The sequence below is a fragment of the Rhagoletis zephyria genome, unplaced genomic scaffold (genome assembly GCF_001687245.7).
Source record: "Rhagoletis zephyria isolate East Lansing unplaced genomic scaffold, Rhagoletis_zephyria_1.1 Rzeph_scaffold_05209, whole genome shotgun sequence".
In the NCBI taxonomy this organism is placed as follows: domain Eukaryota; kingdom Metazoa; phylum Arthropoda; class Insecta; order Diptera; family Tephritidae; genus Rhagoletis; species Rhagoletis zephyria.
The window spans coordinates 1-20,992 of NW_016162292.1; the positions used below are offsets into that span (position 1 = coordinate 1).

The window sequence follows — 20,992 nt, forward strand, 5'->3', positions numbered from 1 at the left end:
AAATCGTACGACTGTCACGTGCGCCACCATGGGAATGCCCATATATTAAAAAAACACTTGAAAAGTTTGCGATATTTTAAGACCAGTTGAGCCACAAATTTTGTTAGTTTTGGCTTTTAAAATTTTTTAATTTTAAAATTTTGTAAATTTTATATTTTTGTCTCTATAGCCGTAAACATCTTCAAAGCGAGAGTAGCACCATTTTTGTAAATATAACACTTTTTGTGATATTTAAAAAGATAAACTTCGAAAATCTATTTAATTGTAATTTTTTTTTCAGTTTGCATAATTTTTGAAACCAAACTTTTAATTTTCTGCTTTTGGCAGCACTTCGTCATATGATACAAGAAAAGTGTTAGCCGAAATCCAAATGGTCGATTCCAATCATTTGACATGAAACAATGCCTCTAGTTCTGTCACTTATTGAAAAATAAAAATCAGAAAATTAGTAGTTTGGAGGATTTCTAAACTTTGGGAAAAAAATTTTAACAGCCCGATTTGAAGGTCTAACTTTGGCTTTTTTTTTTGCAGCTGAGAACAACCTTTAAAAAATTATTTTAGCTGAAAGCCATTAATATGCTTTTCGTTGATTGCTGCTTAAAACTAAAAAAAAAAAAAAAAACAATAAATAGTTTTATTGAAAAAAACTAGAATAAAGTTGAGCATTAATTTCTTACAGGGCAACAAAAACTTTGGCACAGTGCTGGGCATATACATAGGCACTGCATTTGATGGTCTATCTGGCGGCGGTGGAGCGGTAAATATCTAATTTTTTTTTTTTATCTAAAAAATGTTTGACGAACTCCTCCACTTACAGGTGAATAATGGACAATTTATAGGAAATCTGCTCGGCACAGTTTACGCTCAACTCAGTGCAGTACTTATTACTCTACTCTATTTTTAAATAATTTATTTAGAAACTTCATTAATTACATACTTAATACTCATGCTCCTCATACTTAGAAAATAGATAAAGGCAATAATCGCACGCAATAACGCACCTAGTCTCATTTCCTTCACAATAAACATAGTCTTTAGCATTTAATTCAAAAATTATAATTTCAAGGCGTAAATACTGCAATCTCTACAACCTTTCTCCCCTAGGATCCCGATGATGATGACTTGCGTCCCAATCCTTTACTATTTGCGCGCAATCTTATTAGCAGTTTTGTAGAAGCAAAAAATCGCAAGGAATCCGACGAGGAGGGCGACGACGAGCGCCGCTCTGATTCATGGCATTCGCACGGCAATAAGGCTAAGGAAGATGCCGGCGCCGGTGGCTCCGATTCGGGTGGCTTCATCAAGCATATCGCTTCGCATATTGTCGGTAGTCTGTCAGTCTGCTATTGAATGCTTCGTTGGGTGCTTCCGGCGGCGCATCACACGCCTCGGCCTCATTATTTGGCAGTTCAAGCCATAAAGGCAGTGGCGGCGGTGGAGGAGGCAATGGTCATAAGTATTAAGCGCGTATTTTATTACTTTTACTTTTAGGTGGGTGTGACTGCTATTGTTGTTGTTATTAATATAGTGTGTTAGCATATTTAGATGACTTGCGGTTAGTGGATTATGTAATGTATGTAGTTTTTAATTTAGTTTACGCGTAAACATACGCACATAGGTACATATTTTCGTTGTATTACTTTCTGCTTCGAGTGTTTATTTCTTAAGTTATCCTAAGTTTTTCTCTTGTTCAACAATTTGTATGGATCACCTACAAGTGCGCTTGCTTGTGCGTTGACTGTGGCAGAGTTCAAAACGTTCATGTACACACATTTCTGACCTACAAGCCAACTAAACATTTTCTTATCGGATAAGAAGTTAAGCTGGGTATTACAACAACACCACCTGCTATATGTACTTATTACGCTGAAACTATTAATAATTTTTTATTTTTGTAATTATTTATCGATATGTACACTTGTGGTCACTGATTAGGGTCAAGTGACATTTTGACTAGTTTTGGCTATTTTTATTTCGTTTATTTAATGTATATATTTGTTTTAATAAAAGTTTTACACTTTACTTAATCAGCATACAATAAAAAAATTTTCAAAATGTCACTTGACTTAATCGGCTGACCGCAAGGGCACGTATTACATAAGTCTATTTAAATGTAAAGTTTTTATACTATTTAAAAATTATTTATAAATAAAATTTTATAATGAATCGCAAAGCTGGCATTGTTTAAACATAATGCAATAATCAAACAATTGTTTTTAACTATAAAGCGACAAAGCAAACATACCTTTTCGAACACCGGTGGGTTACATTTTCCCGAAGAAACATATTGCATACGAAAGTTTACTGCTAACACCGCCAAAGAACCAAATTGAAGGAAGGTGGAAACTTGAACCAAACATCGGACTTTGGTATACTAAAGGTGCTATCTAAAGGAGCGAAATTGTGGTGGGGCAGACTTCGTCGCCAAGTAGTGTTGCTCACCCCGATGAACGACCGTGACGCTATAATCCATATCAAAGTCAAAACTCTTAAATGTCTCGCTCATTTGCGCCAACGTTCTGGCAGAATGGAAAGACGAGGCGATCAAAGAATTTTTCTATGAGCACTTGGAGCGCATCGACGAGCGCTAGCTACCCTTGTCGCTATATAAAAGTCGTGCTCGGAGATTTAAATGCCAGGTTCCACTGTTGGAGCATTCACAGCCTCTACGACGAAACGTTCCATAGCGAAATGAGGCTTATCGACTACGTCGGGTCCCTAAACATTGTAGGTCACACTCTGGGTAGTCACGAACAAGAAGTGGACTACTCCGCCCCTAAACCAACCTTCGATAGGCTCTTCAAGACGAGCCTCCCGTCAAGAAGAGAATGGCAAATACCAAGACCATGGAGAAGGTGGGAACTGAATTTTTATACGGATGGATCCAAGCTAGATAATAGGGTCGGCTATGGAGTTTTCACCAAGGAACTAGGACTAGAATTATACGTCCAAATTCCGGACCACTGCAGTGTTTATCAGGCAGAGGTACCTTAGTACGCATGTCGGAACGAGGACCACGATTAATATTTTCTCGGACAGCCAGGCGGCCATTAAATAATTGAACATGGTAATGCTAAGACCGAAGGTTGCGCAGGAATGTCTCGCAGCCCCAAACGATATCAGCGCCGTGTTCAAGGTCAACCTCATTTGGGTTCCGGGACATAGAGATATTGAAGGAAATTGCAGGGCCGACGAGCTAGCCAAAAAAATGTACCAATCTCCCTCTATGTGAAAATAGGGGCACAGTTGGGATACCCATGGCAACCTGCAAATTAGAACTTCAAAATAGCATGATCCAAGAGGCAAACAGGTCATGGCTAGAGGAGGGCACTTGTAGAACAACTAGGCTACTTTGGCCACAAATTGATAAGAAAAAGACGAAAGAGTTGCTCAGCCTCTCAAGAGAGGATATTGCAAGGGTCATGGCTTGTGTTACCGGTCATTGGCTATTTGGCAGGCATTTTTCGAGACTAGGAATATTCTCCCACGAATATTGTAGAAGTTGCAGGGATGAGGAAGAGGAAGAAACAGTGGAGCACTTCTTCTGTAGCTGCCCAGCTCTGGCCAGGAGGAGAGCAGGCTTTTTAGGTAGGCCCTTCTTTAGCTCTCTTACGGAACTATCATGCGTAGGAATAAAGCAACCTAACCTAACCTAACCTAACCTTGAGGAATGTCACAAAACTGAATGCGAAGCAAATGCCGCCTAAAAGGCTGTGCTGAGGTTGGGCGCAACGCGAGCTATGAGGAATGGAGTTAGGGAGTTGAAAAGGGAAGCGTACTTTCCGCGATAAATTGGTTTGAGAACGTGAGTGGGAAGAACTTGAAAAGCATAGTTTGGCACAGAAGAGCAGCTAATGGCCAGCGATAATCAAGCAGAAGATTACTTGGTCATCTCTCACTCATATCTCTTTACGGCCTTATGAAAAAATAAGTATATGTTTGAGAAATTTCCCTTTGTATTTCCATCAACACTGCTTTCCTAAAGCAATGCTTCGCATACTCAGGGTATTTTGCATTGATTGCTATTTTATAAATATTTTTTCTAGGCACACTGACGAAAAACATTAAATCGATTTTATAAGAATTTTGGATTTTTTGAGTTATGACGCTCTTGCAGAATTCGGGGATATGTGCCAAAAACCGGATGAAGGTCAAATTCGGTATACTTATGCATTTGCCTCTTACTTTCTTATATGATATGGCAGCTACATATCAATAGATCACCAACCAGTGAGTATGGCCAGTTTACGGCAGTCACGTAAGTTGCACAAAACATTAAACGAGCAGCCAAATGTGGTGATGAAAGCTGCAGCAAGCTCAGAAAAGGAGAACAATAAAAAAAAGAAAGGCAAGTAAACGAAACGATGAATCGAGGTGGCGTTTCTAGCAAGCCAAGCGAATTGTTTTCGAAGAGCAGTGGATGAGCGATAAAAAAATGTTTTAAAGTAAAGAAAACATACACAAAAAGGGCAGAAATTAAAACGGTAGCAAGTGAAAGAGAGAAGCAGAGCACAAAAAAAAAAGAAAGGTAAAATCAAAACAAACAAAAGTCAATTGCAGATAAAGCTATCGCTGAAACAACGAAACAGAGCTTTGAGTTCAAAGCTCAAGTTGTGGCATTCAAGTGATCATATGCGGAAGTTGTTTTGAATGACTGCGTGAATTCGTACGATGGCGGCTGTGCTGTCAATTCGTAGCTGTTTCAGATGAAAGGCTGCAAGCTCTAAAAAAAAAAAATACTAAAAAACAATCAGCTGAAACTGTTTGCTAAATGAAGCGTGGCAAATTTATGATTCGAAAATTGAGGTGGCATGCCAAGGAAATCCAAAAATGAGTTGGTACTTAAGTAGGATATGGGGTTTTTGGTGAATTTATGATTATCGTAGTATGCTTTTCTTCATGTTTGGCGTTGTAACCGTCTATGCGATTTTCACCGAGTCCAGCAATGCACGCCATTCGTTTCTTCCCCCTTTTTCTGCTACGAACTAGCAGGGCTGTAGCGTTTGTGTCCGCTGTATTGTAAACCACTGCGCTATTTAAATATGTATATGTCCGTATATATTTCGTTGTAAATATTATGCAGTTCAAATCTCTGCCGTCGTCGACTTGAAAAGGCCCATAGATCATCCGAAGAATAAATACTTTTCTCGTACGCTGCTAGTACCGCCTGATCGGATGTGTTCATTGTCTGTAATTTATTGAGAGTGATTTTTATACGATCAGAGATACTACGTTTTGTTCGTGTTCACCTCCAGACCTAATCGCTTAGATGCCAGATCCAACTAGGAAAAGGGAGAACAAGCCTAGTGCTTCGGCATATGCTAGTTTAACTGTACGCTCTTAGAAAATGTTGTACCTGCGCAATCTAGTTCTGCAGTTCTTATATAATAATCTTCTTCAGCATCAGAGTAGAGAGCAGTCGCATGATAGAGAGTCATCCTGTCTGAAATCACGTTTGGTATCGAACGGTTCGGATAATTTCTCCTGAATTCTGATGGAGCTATTAGACATCATGTCGTAAAGGGTAACTAATTTTTGTGAGCCACACTTTTAGAGCTTTGAAAGTTCGCTGATGTTGGGTTTAGGCCTTTCACACAACTTACTTATATGCAACGTTTAAGAAGCTGACTCCGCCTTGATTTCATTTGTTTATGAATAAATTCTTTGAATAAGCAAAAAACATTTATTATAATCACTTATAGATTTGCATAGATAAAAGGTAGAAATTAGTTGTTGCAGTAGTATTCGAAAGTAGTACGAATCTGTGACGGCTGAAAGCTTTACACTCGTGGGTAGTCCTAGTCTTTGGCTAGCTCTTCAGCTCGGCAGTTACCTTCCACAACTTTTAGTCTTGGGACCTTTGACTATGTATTTACGATGGCACGTGAGACAGGAAGTACTTATGCATATGAAATTAAAGTTTAATGGATGGCGGAGTTTCAATATATGTACACTAGGATGGTCCATATAATCAAATGAACGAGAGTTTTCAGTCGCACCACGAACAAAGATATCACATATGCAACTTTGGATTTGATTGGAGATGGTTAAGGCGTGCCGCACAGGGGAAAAAGTTCAGATTCCGCTATTTAATTTTTTCTCTCATATAATACTCAAAATCATTATTACTACATTCTAAAAAGTGCATGTAAAACTTCTACTCAAAAGTGTTTACTTTTCAACCAGAATCTATGTAAATATATGCACAAGATATTTAAGATTTGATTTTGAACGTGAGATGTTTAAAAAATACACATAAATATACACACGAAATGTTTAAATTTGCAAAAATTTTGAAAGTAAAATTACACTTTTTACGAATAATAGATATTAAGTGCTCATATTTACTAAATTATAAACATTTTATGTGTATTTTCATTCTACGTGACAAATTAGAATATATAGTGGTAGTAGTAATGGTAATGGTAATGGTAATGGAATTGGTAATGGTAATTGTGAGGGTTATGGTAATGGTAATAGTAATGGCAATGACAATCATAGTGGTAATGATAATTGTATCGGTCTTCGTATTCATAATCAAACTCGACTTCATCTTCATCTATGTACTTATACGAATTCTAATGGTCTGATTATGGCAACTTAACGTAACTTAGGGCTTTCGCTTAAAAATTCTGTTAAATAGATGTTGCTTATAATTGAACAGCCGAAACTTAACGTAACTTAATGCCACGTCGAAATCTGTAAAGCTCTACAATTTACAACTAACTATAAAGTCAGAGCGTGGCATCCATACCGAAACGCCAGACGTATTCAACTTCAAAACATTGAATTATTATTTACAAGTTTTTATTTTGCGTTTTGTTTAGAGTACTCTCACCTCGTGACATGTAAAATTGCTCTCTGTTTTTGCAATTACTTCACTTTGATTTCGGAACTAATTCTCGCCATGTTTCCCCTTTTTTTGTTCATATCACGTCTTACTTTCTCCAAGTACGCTTCGTTTGTGACGCGTTTTACCTCGCTTGGCTGAACATTTCTTTTCCATTATTTTTCTCTATCCATACCTTGTTCTTCACATATACATGTACTAAATTTGTACTTACACGTGTATACATAGGTATATACATACATATAATAAGCACTGTTTGTTTGCCTTACTAAATTTTCACCCAACTGTCGTCACTTTCATTTAATCGTCGCACATGCGCAATTCGTTGCGTGCTGGTGTGGGCACATAGTCAGTCATAGCATAGCGGTCTTTCACAAGCGACTATTATTTAGCTGCTATCGCTGCAATAAATTCGCCTTAAATTATTCATTTATTTATTTGTATATTCATAAATTCGCCCTACAAAGTGACGTAAAATCAATCGCGTTAAATTTTTGCAATACTGTTTGGCGCTATATCATTTCATTGCCATTAATAAGTTTCATAAACTGTTGGACAAATTCGACCAATGTACAGCTTTCAGCAACACTGTTGAGATATCGGTCAATATCCCTAGTGTCTCTTTAAGTGGTTATATCTAGTGTTAGTGTGCTTCTCTCAAGGGAGACACATAAATACATGGATACTTATACATAAATGTGCTTTATCTAACAGAAAGTTAAGTGTGTTCGCGCTTTGTTTATTTAATTTCTGAATTTTACAATTGCCATGTCGCCGCGCTAAAGGTTTGCTTATTTATTTTTGAATACGCGAATTTAGTGTAAAATTTGCGGTGTTCGCTCGATTCAGGTGCAGATCTTTTCTGTTATTCACGCTTACACAATTTTGCATTCCAATTTGATCCCGCATATTTGTGTATGTTTATGAGTATGCTTTTGGTTTGTGCTGTGTGTGTGTGTGTGTGCGCTGCGTTTTAAGCATTCATGTATAGAAATGCAATAAAATGCATTCATAAATGGTTTTATGAAATTTTTTGAGTGCTTCTAATGGATTTTTGTTTGCGACAGCCGAGGTGAGTAAATTTTTTCTTAAGTATATACATATGTACATATTGTAAAAGTATATATATTTATACATAGTACAGTTAATATTATATCTGAGAGACCTCCTACTTACATTATATTTTTAGCTCTTTAGATTTTGATACATTGTTATAGTAAATATATACACAACCTTCAAAGCTTGATGATACAACAAAAGACTTATGAACAGAACTTGCACAAATGCGCGGAGTTTCAAGCGAGTCTTTTTCGCACAAAATATTTTCGAAGTGGGTTGCTGAAATAAATATTACAAACATATTTACACTAAATTAATTTGAAAGTATTTTATAATAGAGTTGCCACATTTCTAAAATGCATGCAAATTACTTTATCTGTTATAACGTTGAATCGTATAACAAGCATGCGTGGCCGCGGGAAAAGGTATAAAGGTGAATTATAATTTAGCGAAAGTGGTCCTAAGAGCGATTTTCCGTAACCATGTACCTAGAATGTCATCAACCTGCGCTTGGTGTTGGTGTTGTTTGCATCTGTGGTGTGCGTCTGTAAATCATTATAGCGTAATAAATTTTTGATTTTTTTTTTAATTATTATTTGCCTTAAGATATATACATATGTGTTTAATTAAAGGTGACACTACATTTGAAAAAAAAATTAAAAATAACGAATTGGAAATAAAATCCAATAACATTTATAGTCACTCTCAGCAAAAATTTAGCATTAGTAATTTTATTGCCCTGCACTCAGCTAATTTATGTTAATTGTTTTGCTGGCAAGTCGTGAATAGCAAAAACAATAAGTTAAGTGAAATATTTTGCGTGGTTATATTCACTTTATTAAAATATTGCATTTTGAAATACTGAAAGCACTACTAAAATGGCAGTTGTGCAATATTTGGAAATTTTTTTTCGGAATAAAAAAGCAATTTTTCACACCTCATATTTGATGCTTTGCGCAGGTGCAAACTAAATACGTTGTCATTTCAAGAGCAATGTAGCATTTTCATAAATATTAAGATAATATAAGAAATTAAAAGCGTTGCTGTGAACAATAAATAAAATGATAGTATTAATTAAAAATGACTGACTTAAGCGCTCATACCTACTGACATATCACTTAATTATACGAAAGTGTAAAAATGGTTGGATGAAATCTGAGCGGCATCTCAAGGTTGATAAGTAAATGCTACTAGCCTGCATCCCTTTCCTTTCTCAACGTTGGTAGCTATACAGCTCTCACATGCACATTTCAAGCGTCCAAATAAGTCGAATCGACGTATGAACAGGTTGCTTCTGTGAGGCCAATGAAGTTGACAATGAAATGAATTTGTAGGTCGTGAAGGGTGGATTGTGGTTTCTTTAAATTAATTTTATTTGTAACATACCATCCTCCGGAATTTGAGAATTGTGTGAAAGATATTTTGCGTTTAATTAAAGTTCGAGGATATGTGAAAGCGGATGGTAAACTTTTTAATGGCGAAATCAAAATCAGAGGTTTGACATTGTCGGACACCTGCCTTGAGTTTCGTATTGTGTAAATAATATGCAACATTTCTTAATGGTATTCATTAATTTAATTTATAAATGCGCGTAAGGAATTTGGATAATACACAAAAAAAAGAAAAGGGTTCAACTCCGCATGAAAAAAAAAATAATAATACAGGCATTAGGAAAAAAGTGAGGGAACGTATCTTATTCTCTTTCAACGACCCAAGTATTTGCGAAAAATCCGACTACAGCTGTTTTTCGCTTCTCTTCAAGAAAAATATCGGCATGATGTTTCCACCAAAGAAGGAGTGGAGGGAGCTTATTTTTATAGAAAGCTTTGAAGTATCTATACTTACGGACGGCTCAAAAAGGGACTGTGACGCATGGGCGGGAATTTTTTCAATTGACCTTTAAATCGAAGAGTCTATTCGAATTCGTCCTGTGCCATTGTAAATTATGAATATACATTTTGTTTTAAATTTTCTACCCTTAAATGGAAGAATGTGAATGAATGAATTAACAACATTCAAACTTATTTCGGTGAAAGTTTTTTCTACAAACAAGTTTGTTCGTATTGTAATAGGAGCGTAGCAACCCTGCAAACCACTTTTTCAGAGTATTCTGAATCGTAAAGAAATTTTAACGAATTCGGAAAGATCCCTTCCGATTTTTTTCTGAATTTTCTAAAATGAAATAAATTACGCACACTTCCATTCTTTTACGAAATTTCGGAAGAAAATCGGTGAAGTAATGAAAATAATGCTGCTATGTGAAGAATTTCTTTCAGACTTTTTTCAGAATTTTCTTTATTTTTCGTACAGAAATTTCTCTACGAGTTCGTGTCAACCACTTCAATATTTTCGTTGCTTCACAGATTTTCTTCGAAATTTCGTAAAAGAATGGAAGTGTGCGTAATTTATTTCATTTTGGAAAATTCGGCAAAAAATCGAATTAAATCCTAATGAATTCTTTAAAATTTCTTTACAATGCAGAATACTCTGAAAAAATGGTTTGCAGGGTGCATACATACAGTGACGAGCAAAACTGTAACATGGTGTAACACTTTTTAATTCACCCACCGCTATGTTTCCATGTTCTGACGACTTTCATCCTTTTGTTGTATATTCTTGTTGGTACATCCCTACTCCCTCTCTCATAACGATTTGAAGTCAATACAACAACAATAAAAAAATCAGCAGACTAAAATGTAAATTAAGACAAATGTTACAGTTTTGCACTCACTCTCAGTTTTGCATTTTACAGTTATTTTTCACTTAGTTGGAAGTCAGATGACTTTTTTCTGTATTGTAATTTATTGAAGAAGTAATCACCAGTAAATAATATAGTTAATCAGGAACCATAAATGTAAATAATAGATTTACTGTGGAAAGGCGGGACCGCAGGAAAGTGGCAAAAAATTGTGGAGTTTGCTACTTGAAAATATTTAGATTGATAAAAAATATAACCTAAAGTGTTCCCAAGGGCAAAGGAAGTCTATCAAAAAATATTACGGTCCAATATCTTGTGAACTTAGCAGCAAGTAGCGATGCAGCCACTATTACAGAAGCGCTTAAGGTATTAAACTTTAATGCAAATCAGTAGACAGCGAGGCGACGAATTGCCAAATTGGCGCAAAGGCATCTTAAATGAAGAAAAAAGCTAATTTGACCAAAATATATGTGCGAGAGTGGTAGCATTTTGCTGTGTTGCCCGAGAAGCGAACCGTTGCCTATTGCGATATGTTAGGCCTTTCAGGATGCAATAAAAACATATTTTTAAGATTTAATTGAGGGTTATTTGGTCAATCAGATGGCCGGGAATGGTATTGGATTAAAGACCCAAATTAAGCCCATGCGCAACATGTGAGGCAAACTGTGAATCTCAATGGTCGGTCAATAATAGTTTGGGGTTGTATTTAAACAATTTTGTGGGTCCGTTAGTATGCATTATGCGTAAGGAACAGTATCTGTTCATATTTCAACAAAATTTGCAAGATGTAGTCGAAAAATGACAGTTTCTGCTGAAAAATCACCCAAAACATACTGCATATGTTCGCAAAGACGGGATACAAAATAAAAAATTTGCTAATGTGAAACGACCTCGCGACCGCGGACATAAATCTAACCGAGATTTTGGGAAATCAACTAGAAGCACAGCTTATTAAGTATCCAAGACCGTATAATTGAGTACATAAGCTGTGAAAGCAAACTAAGGATATATGGAGGATATACCTCCATAAGTTTTACAGAGATAAAAATAAGGTATGCCAAATCGCACCCAGAAACTAAAACAAGCAAAAGGGTACTTAACATTGTGTTAGTAGTTCTTTTTTCTCGTTAAAATTGTTAAAAAATTCTTAAAAATATCTGTACCTTAATTTACATATTTGTCTGCTGGTTTTATTATTGTTGTTGTATTGACTTCAAATCGTTACGAGAGAGGAAGTACAGATGTACCAATAATAACATACAACAAAAGGATGAAAATCGTCAGAACATGGAAACATAGCGGTGGGTGAATTAAAAAGTGTTACACCATGTTATAGTTTTGCTCGTCACTGTACATACATACATATGTAGAAAAAATATATTTGGATATTCCCTGCGAAATTTTAAGGAATTCGTATAGATCTCATCACAAGATGCACACTTCGATTATTTTACGAAATTTAGGAAGAAAATCGGTAAAGCAATAAAAATAATGCTGCTATATGTTATTAGAATTTTCTTTATTTTTCGTACAAAAATTTCTTAATGAGTTCGTGTCAAGCACTTCATATATTTTTCTTTGAAAGTTCGTAAAAATATCGTTACAGAAATGAGACACTTACTCCTAACGATTTCGTTAGGATTTCGGGAACTGAGGTTTGCAGGGGTTATACAAAAAATTGTCATTTATTTCAATTCAATTTATTTTCACTTTGTTTGAATATTGTAATTTCGACACATATGTATGTATATCAGAACCATGATAAAAATATAGTAAGGTAGAACCGCTGAGAGGCACTTTTAAAATTCTTGACGTTTCCAGACAATTTAATTTTTAAATTTACTCACAAACTCACACACACAATTTCATTTTCAATCTCAAGCAACAACAATTTCGAACAATTTCAATTTTTTATTTTCACTTTTATATGATTTTAAAATGTTGGCAAACTTCAAAAAAAAATCATGGCCGACAAATTGAGAGAACGGTTATACCTTGCTGTGTTTTTATCATGATCAGAACAGGTATTAACTCCAATTCAAAAAAATTTAAGCCAAAATCATTCATTCGCTCTTTACGCTGGCGGTAAAAAGTATTGGCACAGCAAATTTTTCGCAATATATGCAACAATTTTTTTTTCTAATATTTTTTCGGAAATTTTTTATAAAGTTTGGTTCATTTTACAACAAAAAACATAAAAATATATATAAAATTTTAAACTTTTTAATCAGATTTTTTTAACTATGCAAATTTGTAGCTCAATCAATTTTGTTATAATAAAGTACAAGTTTTAAGTAACTAGGAATTGCCTTTGATTTTTGGCAACTTTTTTTCACGCAGCCTCTTCCATACAAAATTTTTTTTTGAAAATACTTTATATGGAAAAAATGCAAAACACCTTCAACAAAAAAATTTTCAAAAATCAATACGATTTTTGACTAACTCCGAACTTGAATTTTTTTTCACTGGAATTTAATAACTACAGTTCATAGTGACCAACCGAAAAGTAAAAATTAACTAAAAAAGGAACTTGACCCCCATAATTTATTTTATATGTGAAATAACTTCATAAAATATAAATTTTATGGAGTGCAGAAAAAAAACAATATCCAAAAAACTAAAATTGAAACTGTCGAAATCAATATTATGTGGATATTATACCAAACATATGTTTCATAAGCTTTTTTTGCATATCACTATCGGATGATTATTTCAATATCTATATATATTTTTTTACTTTTACTTCGATTGATTTTGCGCTGAAACCAATATTCAAATATTAATTTTTTTATTGATTAATCCAAAGCTTTAAAGGCAAAAAAAGTGAAATTACGAATGAAAAATACACCACTGCGCTTTCAACCATAATTCAACATTTGCCAAACTCTGGCACATAGCAACAAACACGCATGTGTGTTTGCTATGATCACTTTCCAGAAAATGGGTTATTTTATGGTTACGAATTGATTAACATGGCAATCTTAATGAACAAACGTTATATGAGATGCACAAAACAACCAATGAAGAAGTGCATAAAAACTAATTTCGAATTGCCATCCTCACAAAAGAGCACACAAACAAGCAATGTCATTATAAAAATAATTTCAAAACAAATTTGTAGTTCAACCGATGACAACAACAACCACTACAAACCATTTTCAAGTTTTAACCAATACATACTATTTTTCAGTATAGTTTGGATGTCAAATAACAACAAAACCAAAAACCGGCAATGAATGGTCTCAAGGTCGTTCAGAAAATGAGTTTATTCGGCGACTGTGCGCTTGGATGTCAGCAATCAGCAAGTGTGTGTATCTGCTGATGATGGTAATGCTGATAGTTGCGCTGGTCATGTTGCGTATTTCTCTTGTTTCTTCGTTTTATACCTTTCATGAACATGAAATGGTACTACTGTAACTTTGATCCGTTGCTTGTAAGTACTAGAAGAGGTAGAGATGGCTCCAGAAAAAAAAATAATGGATTTTGCTATGTTTGTCCGTCTGTCTGTGTGAAAGCATACCTGGAGATATTCCATAAAAATTTGGGTGTCCCTTTATAATGTGTTAATTATTTGTCGGAACATATACATATGTATGTACATGGCTCCCACACAACCTGATCCATAACTTAGATACATACCTAATGCCCTGACATTTCTTGACCTATTTACTATTTCAATCGTAAAAGGTTTAATGACAAAATCATCAAGATCGGTGATCTAAAACGTACGTACAAATATCTCGCATACCACAAATTATTCTGATATGAGTTTTGTGTGATATAACTCCTGAATGAATGTGGGTAAGAAGTTGTAGTACCCTTATCATAAATAAAAGGTTCACTGAATACTTGCTCCCAAAAGGCACATTAAAAAAAAAAAATTCATAAAAGGTATGAAGCCTTCGACATAGCCGAAGACAACATTTTTCTTACTTGTTTTTTTTTTTTTTTGCTTTTAGTGGCATCACTGATTTAGTGCCATTAAAGCGAAAGTCAGACAATCAGTAAACAAAATTCGAGCGCCACTTTTAACTGGAGCATCAGGTACTTTTAATGAAGAAAGATGTACATCTACAACGTCGTAAGTATGTCATTGACTTTGTTGTTGCCTACACGTAAATATATATGCTGTAGTTTTGAACACTTGTATGGGTAATCTTATCTGGGGTCAATTAATAGAAAATAAACCCAATAATATCATTAGGTTTACCCACTTCCAGTGAATATAAAAGAGTATATATACATATATAACTGTGGAAAATTTTCTAAGTCACCTGTTTGCAAATTGTAGTTTAAGTAAATTGCCAAACTAAAGAGGTTTAAGACGGCTTAAAGTCGAAAATATTTTTTGAAAATTTGAATTTGATTTAATTGTTAAAATAAATTAATTGTTACAATATGGGTATCCAACTAAAAAGTTTGCTGCCAAAAATAAAGCGATAAAGTTCACGATATGCAGAGTATAAATTAAATTTCCAGGATTGAATGCCTTCGAAAATATATTAACTAACACGCTTATTTATAAAAAAATAAAGATTATTTCATAAATCGAAAATTTGTTTGAAAATCCCAATTCATAAAGCTTTATTTCTTTTGTGAATGAGGCCATACGAATTTTGGGAGGGAGCCACAACACACAAAAATTTTTTAAGGCGCAGTGGCGCACGCTGGGTATTTGCTAGTGGCAGATAAGAGTCGAGTATTACAACTGAAAGCTAATATCCAAAATTTCACAAAATAAAAAAGTGTAGGGTTGACGGCCACCTCTCCATTTAATCTTCATCTATGCTCAATAAAAAAATGAAATTTTGTTGTTTCGTACGTATTTTGTAGCAATAATTTGTTTGCATTTCGTCAAAATAAAGAACAACCACTCACGGCAAGGACGACCGTACTTTTTTAAAGGCTAGCAGGAAGAGGTTTTAGATATCACGTTGCATCTCATGGTATAATGTGACCTTAGTGACCACACCTTATCTGATCATCGGTACTTACAATTCACTTTGGATGAAGCGCGCCCCAAGCAATATCCTAACAGGAATCTGGAGAGTACCCACTGGTGTGTTAACCACTTCGTGTAAAAGAGCAACATTGAAATCTCATATCCCCTGAGTCACCAAAAAGGAAATAACAAAGAGCTCTGGTGGTCCGGGGAGCTCTCCGATCTCAATGCCTCGAGGAGCGGCATTTTTAACAAGAGTAAATCAGCTCCCGACTGGACACTGTATAAGATTGGACTTGGCATATATAAGTCTTGAGTGAATGCGTGGAGGGCAATAAGGGTGTTCGAGATTTACGTGGGCTCTCTCTGAGAATCACGTTCCCCTGGGATGCATAAAGGACGAGAGCGGTAACTGCGCGATGAGCAGCGCGGAGTCCCTTCGACTGTTGCTCGAGGCTCGCTTCCCATACAAACCGGATTCGGAATGTTTCGGAAATTTTGGCAGAGGATCGCTTTCTTTGAGCTCTTTCAATTAAAGCCCCGAGATCTCAGCGAGTTACCTGGCTAGGCGTTATGTTCCGGGGCCTTGGAGGGTAGTCAGAGTTGCGTCCATTCCTAATGCGGGTAAAGCTTGTCACGTTTCACCCAGGGACTTCAGGCCGATAAGTATCTTCTCGTTTCTTTTGAAGACGCTGGAGAGGCTGATCGATCTGCAGGACTGTTGGAACGTTGGGAGCCTTTCTTGTTATCGATGGGACCCGATCTTGTCAGGTTTATTTACCACTTGCTTTGCAACAGAACTGTCGCGGAGAGTTAGGAAGTACTTCAATCCGGAGATTTTTGAGTAGAGGTACACCTAAGGGGACTCTCGGACAGGGTGAAGTACTTGGGATTGATCCTTTTCCGTAAGCTTTCCTGGAAGCCTAACGTGTTTTATTGTTGTATAGGGGCCATTGGTCAGCGCTGAGGTCTTTCGCCGAAGGCAGTTCATTGGCTTTATAAAACTATAAATAAGCTAATTTTATTATATGGGATACTCGTCTTCTGGAACGCACGGACAAGGCCTTCATCGTCAAGTAGCTGGAAATGGTACAAAGGCCCATCTTAATTGGAATCTATGGGGCACTTTGAACCACACCTACTCTGGCGCTCAATGCTATGATACATGTTGTTGCTATAGATATAGCTGGCAAGGCTGCCGCTGCGCATGCTGCAGTAAGGCTAAGTGGGTGGGCTTTAAGTTCGCCTCGAGCTATGGGCACTGTGGTATTCTAAAAGGCTTCGGATTCCTACCGACTTGGACAGACCACTTCACGCCGGTTCTGGGCCGAATTGATCGTTCAACACCCACATTCCAGCGAGAGGGGCCTGGGAGGGGTGCAGTATGTGAATTCGAGGACGTATACACTTATTTACAGATGGATCAAAGCTGAATGTGAAGGCAGGTGGAGGCATCTTCGGCGAAGGACTCCCCATCATCACTGCAGCATCTTTCAAGCAGAGGTGACCGCAATAAAATAGGCTTTGGATTGGTTACTCTCTGGTGTAACACCTTTTAAGAAGCCGAATATTTATTCCGTCAAGCAGGCCGCTGTAAGGGCTATTGGATCCTTGACGGTGCGTTCGAGAACGGTGAAAGCGTGTCTGACTTCCTAATCCATCGCATCGGATTACTTCGCTGTTAAGCTTATTTGGGTTCCAGGTCACAGCGAAATCGCAGGAAACTTCATAGCCGATGAGCTGGAAAGACAGGGCAGGGAGAAATTACTTCCAAATAGAGAAGTTGTAGGAGCTCCCCTGACCACGAGTGGTCTGCTTTTGGACAGTCGGGTGTTTAGTCAGCTCAGCGAGCGCCGGGCGAAAACCTTGGAATGCAAGTTGGCAAAATCCTTCTGGCCACGTGTAGACCCAAGGCAGTCTGAGGAGCTCTTGAGGCTGAGCAATTTACATCCCTCGCTATTGGTGGGAGTGCTAACTGGTCATTACGTGATAGGTAAGCATTACATAAGGCTGAATAACGTCGATGATCTCTACTGCACCCGATGCATTGAGGATAATGAGGTGGAATTACCTCAACACCTGCTGCTCTGGTGCCCTGTCTTTGCGAGCTTGAGGTTTAACTATCTTGGGTCGCATTTTTTTCACACTCTCGGGATTGGACATCAAGTCGCTTGAAGAGCTTCGTCGCAAACTTTACGGAGTAGCAATCTTATATCTTATTTCTTAAAATTAGGAGGACCCACAGATAAATATATTTTATTGTCACATTTTCACTTGATTTTCCAATCTTAGAATAAGATAACATTAACTTTTGCTTTTCAAAATAATATCTCTGTAGCTTTAAGCTATTTTGCTAATAGATAAGAATGTATGTACATACTTATAACTTGCCTGGAAAATTTAATTAGAAATAATATTCTATTGTGTACTTCTAATTCATTTAGTATAAATATATGTACATGTATTTGTACTCATATATCAATTTATCTACACTTTAAGTCATAAACATACACTTGTGCGAATTTATGAGTTCTTTTAAACCAGAGGTTCCCAAACTTTTTTTCTCGTAGACCCCATTCAAAAAGTTACTGGTTTCGGTGGCCCCCTGCTGATACATTTCTAAATATTCCCGAAGCTCATAAAAAAATGAAATGTGCAGTTCAAGAAGTTGCTTTCGGTGTCATCTGCCTAGTGAGAGAAAAAACTTGATAAATTTTCTGAGATGGAAGGCAACATTTCTGAGCGAAGTATTCACCCAGTTTCTGATGGTTGCTTCGATGGCCGAAAGTGGGTGTACCAAAACTGATGTCAGATGCCTCATTAGCAGATAGTCCTGAGTGACCGGGTACCCACAGTAAAGCAAGCTCGTTATGTTTACCAACATAATTAAGTCGAGACTTGCATTGCCGAACTAGTTTGGAAGTAGTTAAGGCGCTGGTCAATGCCTTAAGTGCAGCTTGGTTGTGACTGCAGACTTGTAAACTCCTTCCCCTCCACCTGTGTTCCACCACGTAGTCCATGGCAATTACCTCAGCCAGGAAGACCAAAAGCATATTCCCCAACAGAAAAGTGAAGCTTATTCCCATTAACTTCGAAAAAGACCCGAGATAATGAAGCAGAGTCAGTTTTGGAGCTATCAGTGAAGACTCGACGATGTGTGAGTCCGGACTCAGTGCTGGAATTAAACCAGCATTCAGTCTCAGGGAACTCAACATTAAAGAATCTCTTCAAGGTAATGGTGGCGTACTATCCTGTAGCATTGAAAATACACAAGTACTTAAATCTCTGCCGCCAGCATCCGGCCAATTTTAGTCTGCCGGTGGCCTTTCAGGCTTTCCCACGTATGAAAACACAAGGTGCCGGTAAGTGCAGCAGTGCGTCAAGAGCAAAATACACCGCTCAAAAAAATTGTAGTTAAATAAAGAGGCTATCATGGACCCCCCTATTTTTTTCACGCCAACGTAGACCTTCGTCGAGTTTTCGGTGGACCCCTGGTCGTGCACCTGGACCACTTTGGGAATCACTGATTTAAACTATACAACAATGTAACTGGAATCAAAGGTGAAGGTTACGCAACGCTTTATAAGAGCATAGATTATTATTGTTGTTGTTGTTGTGATTGTGGCTACGCCTCAGCGCCGCAGCGACGCAAATCGATTAACCCCAATGATTTAAGTAGTTTGCGTGGCAAGGACATTGAAATACTTACATACATACATATGTTTGTTCTGTTATCTTGTTAGGCCTCACAGACTTAATTGAGCAAGTATGTAAGAATTACAAAAAAGTTCTTAGTTGCCACACACACTTTTAGAGTTTTCATAAAGATTCAAAGATTCAATACTGACTAAAAAATGCGATATTTTTATATATGCACTAAGAAAAAGTATTTAACCACAACCAATCTTAGTTGGACAGATGACAAAAACGTTCATAGGCATACAATCGTTCGGTTCTGTAACAAATTTTTTTTTTGTGAATTATAAGTATGTATATATATATGCATGTATGTATTACAATCATATATAAATTCATATGTGTATCATTGGTCGTATCCAACCTTGAGCCCTATATTACTTCTTTTATATTAAAGTTTCCATCCAACTACTACTTAGTGTCATAGCGTATAAGTAATGAAAAATGTTTTTAAAATAATTGCACAATAAATGCAATGCAATTTTTGTTTTTTTAGTTAGTACGAGTAAGTACATCTCGTAATGCTACTTACGCCTTTTAATATGTAGATATAAATGTTGCCATAGTTTTTCATATGTTTGCATGCAATTCGGTTTTGCGTTTTTTGTTTTTTTGAAGTTACAAATATTGCACGCACAGTGAATGATCTTTTGAACAATGTCAGTTAAAATCTTTTTGCATAATTTTTGTTGTTAATATGTAGCAAGTTAACATGTTGCCCGTCCGGTTTTCTTTAGCATACGTTCTACTCAAAGGTAATTAGACACGGCAGCCGACCAACTTGTAATCAGTGTCAGTCGTCGAAAAATGGACAGTGATTGTTGCAATCAAATAGAATTACTCATTTCGTGTTCTTCTTGGAAAAGTTATGAAATGCACATACATATGGATATCTGTAAAAACAAGTAACTTGTAAAATGCTTATGCTTATATGCATATGTATGTACATACATACATGCCTACATAAATAGGATATGTTTATAAAAAAAAATCAGTGGCAAAAAATGTAAGTTTGAACTTTGTATTTTTCTTTCATTGCTTAATTATCGATACCGTATTGGTGTCAGGGATTTTATGGCTTTTATGAATTTGCATGAAATGGCAAAGAGTACAATTAATTAATATAGATGATAAATTTTGTTTTGTTTCTGCTGGAAATTGCAAAATTAACTCGGACTAATTTTCACTGATTGGTTGTCATTATTAAAAACAAAATTAATTTGTATAATCAATAGTTCATGGGTTAAAGGCTTTTGATTTTATGGCAGAAATGACCAAATATTTTCTAGATAATTTTCGAAAAAAGTGACTACATTTTTGAACTCATTTAAAGTACTTGAGTGGAAAAATATGAATCTAAGCAGAAAATAAGCGTTTTTTGATAAGATAAACTTTGATAACGGACGACAGCTTTGTGCAAAATTAGGAGATATAGTACATGAGCGAATGTCCTTACTCGCTGGGAATGGAAAAATTTTATCTGTAACTCCATGATAAAAACATAGCAAGGTATAACCGTTCTCTCAATTTGTCGGCCATGATTTTTTTTTGAAGTTTGCCAACATTTTAAAATCATATAAAAGTGAAAACAAAAAATTGAAATTGTTCGAAATTGTTGTTGCTTGAGATTGAAAATGAAAATGTGTGTGTGAGTTTGTGAGTAAATTTAAAAATTAAATTGTTTGGAAACGTCAAGAATTTTAAAAGTGACTCTCAGCGGTTCTACCTTACTATATTTTTATCATGC

At 36.1% G+C, this 20,992-nt stretch overlaps 1 long non-coding RNA gene across 1 annotated transcript; it reads left to right on the forward strand.

The window, feature by feature from the left end:
* Nucleotides 1-678: 678 nt before the first annotated feature.
* Nucleotides 679-1,242, forward strand: LOC108371763 (uncharacterized). Its single transcript, XR_001848786.1, has 3 exons — nt 679-757; nt 818-877; nt 1,105-1,242. It is a non-coding gene; the product is annotated as an uncharacterized LOC108371763 (long non-coding RNA).
* Nucleotides 1,243-20,992: the final 19,750 nt, after the last annotated feature.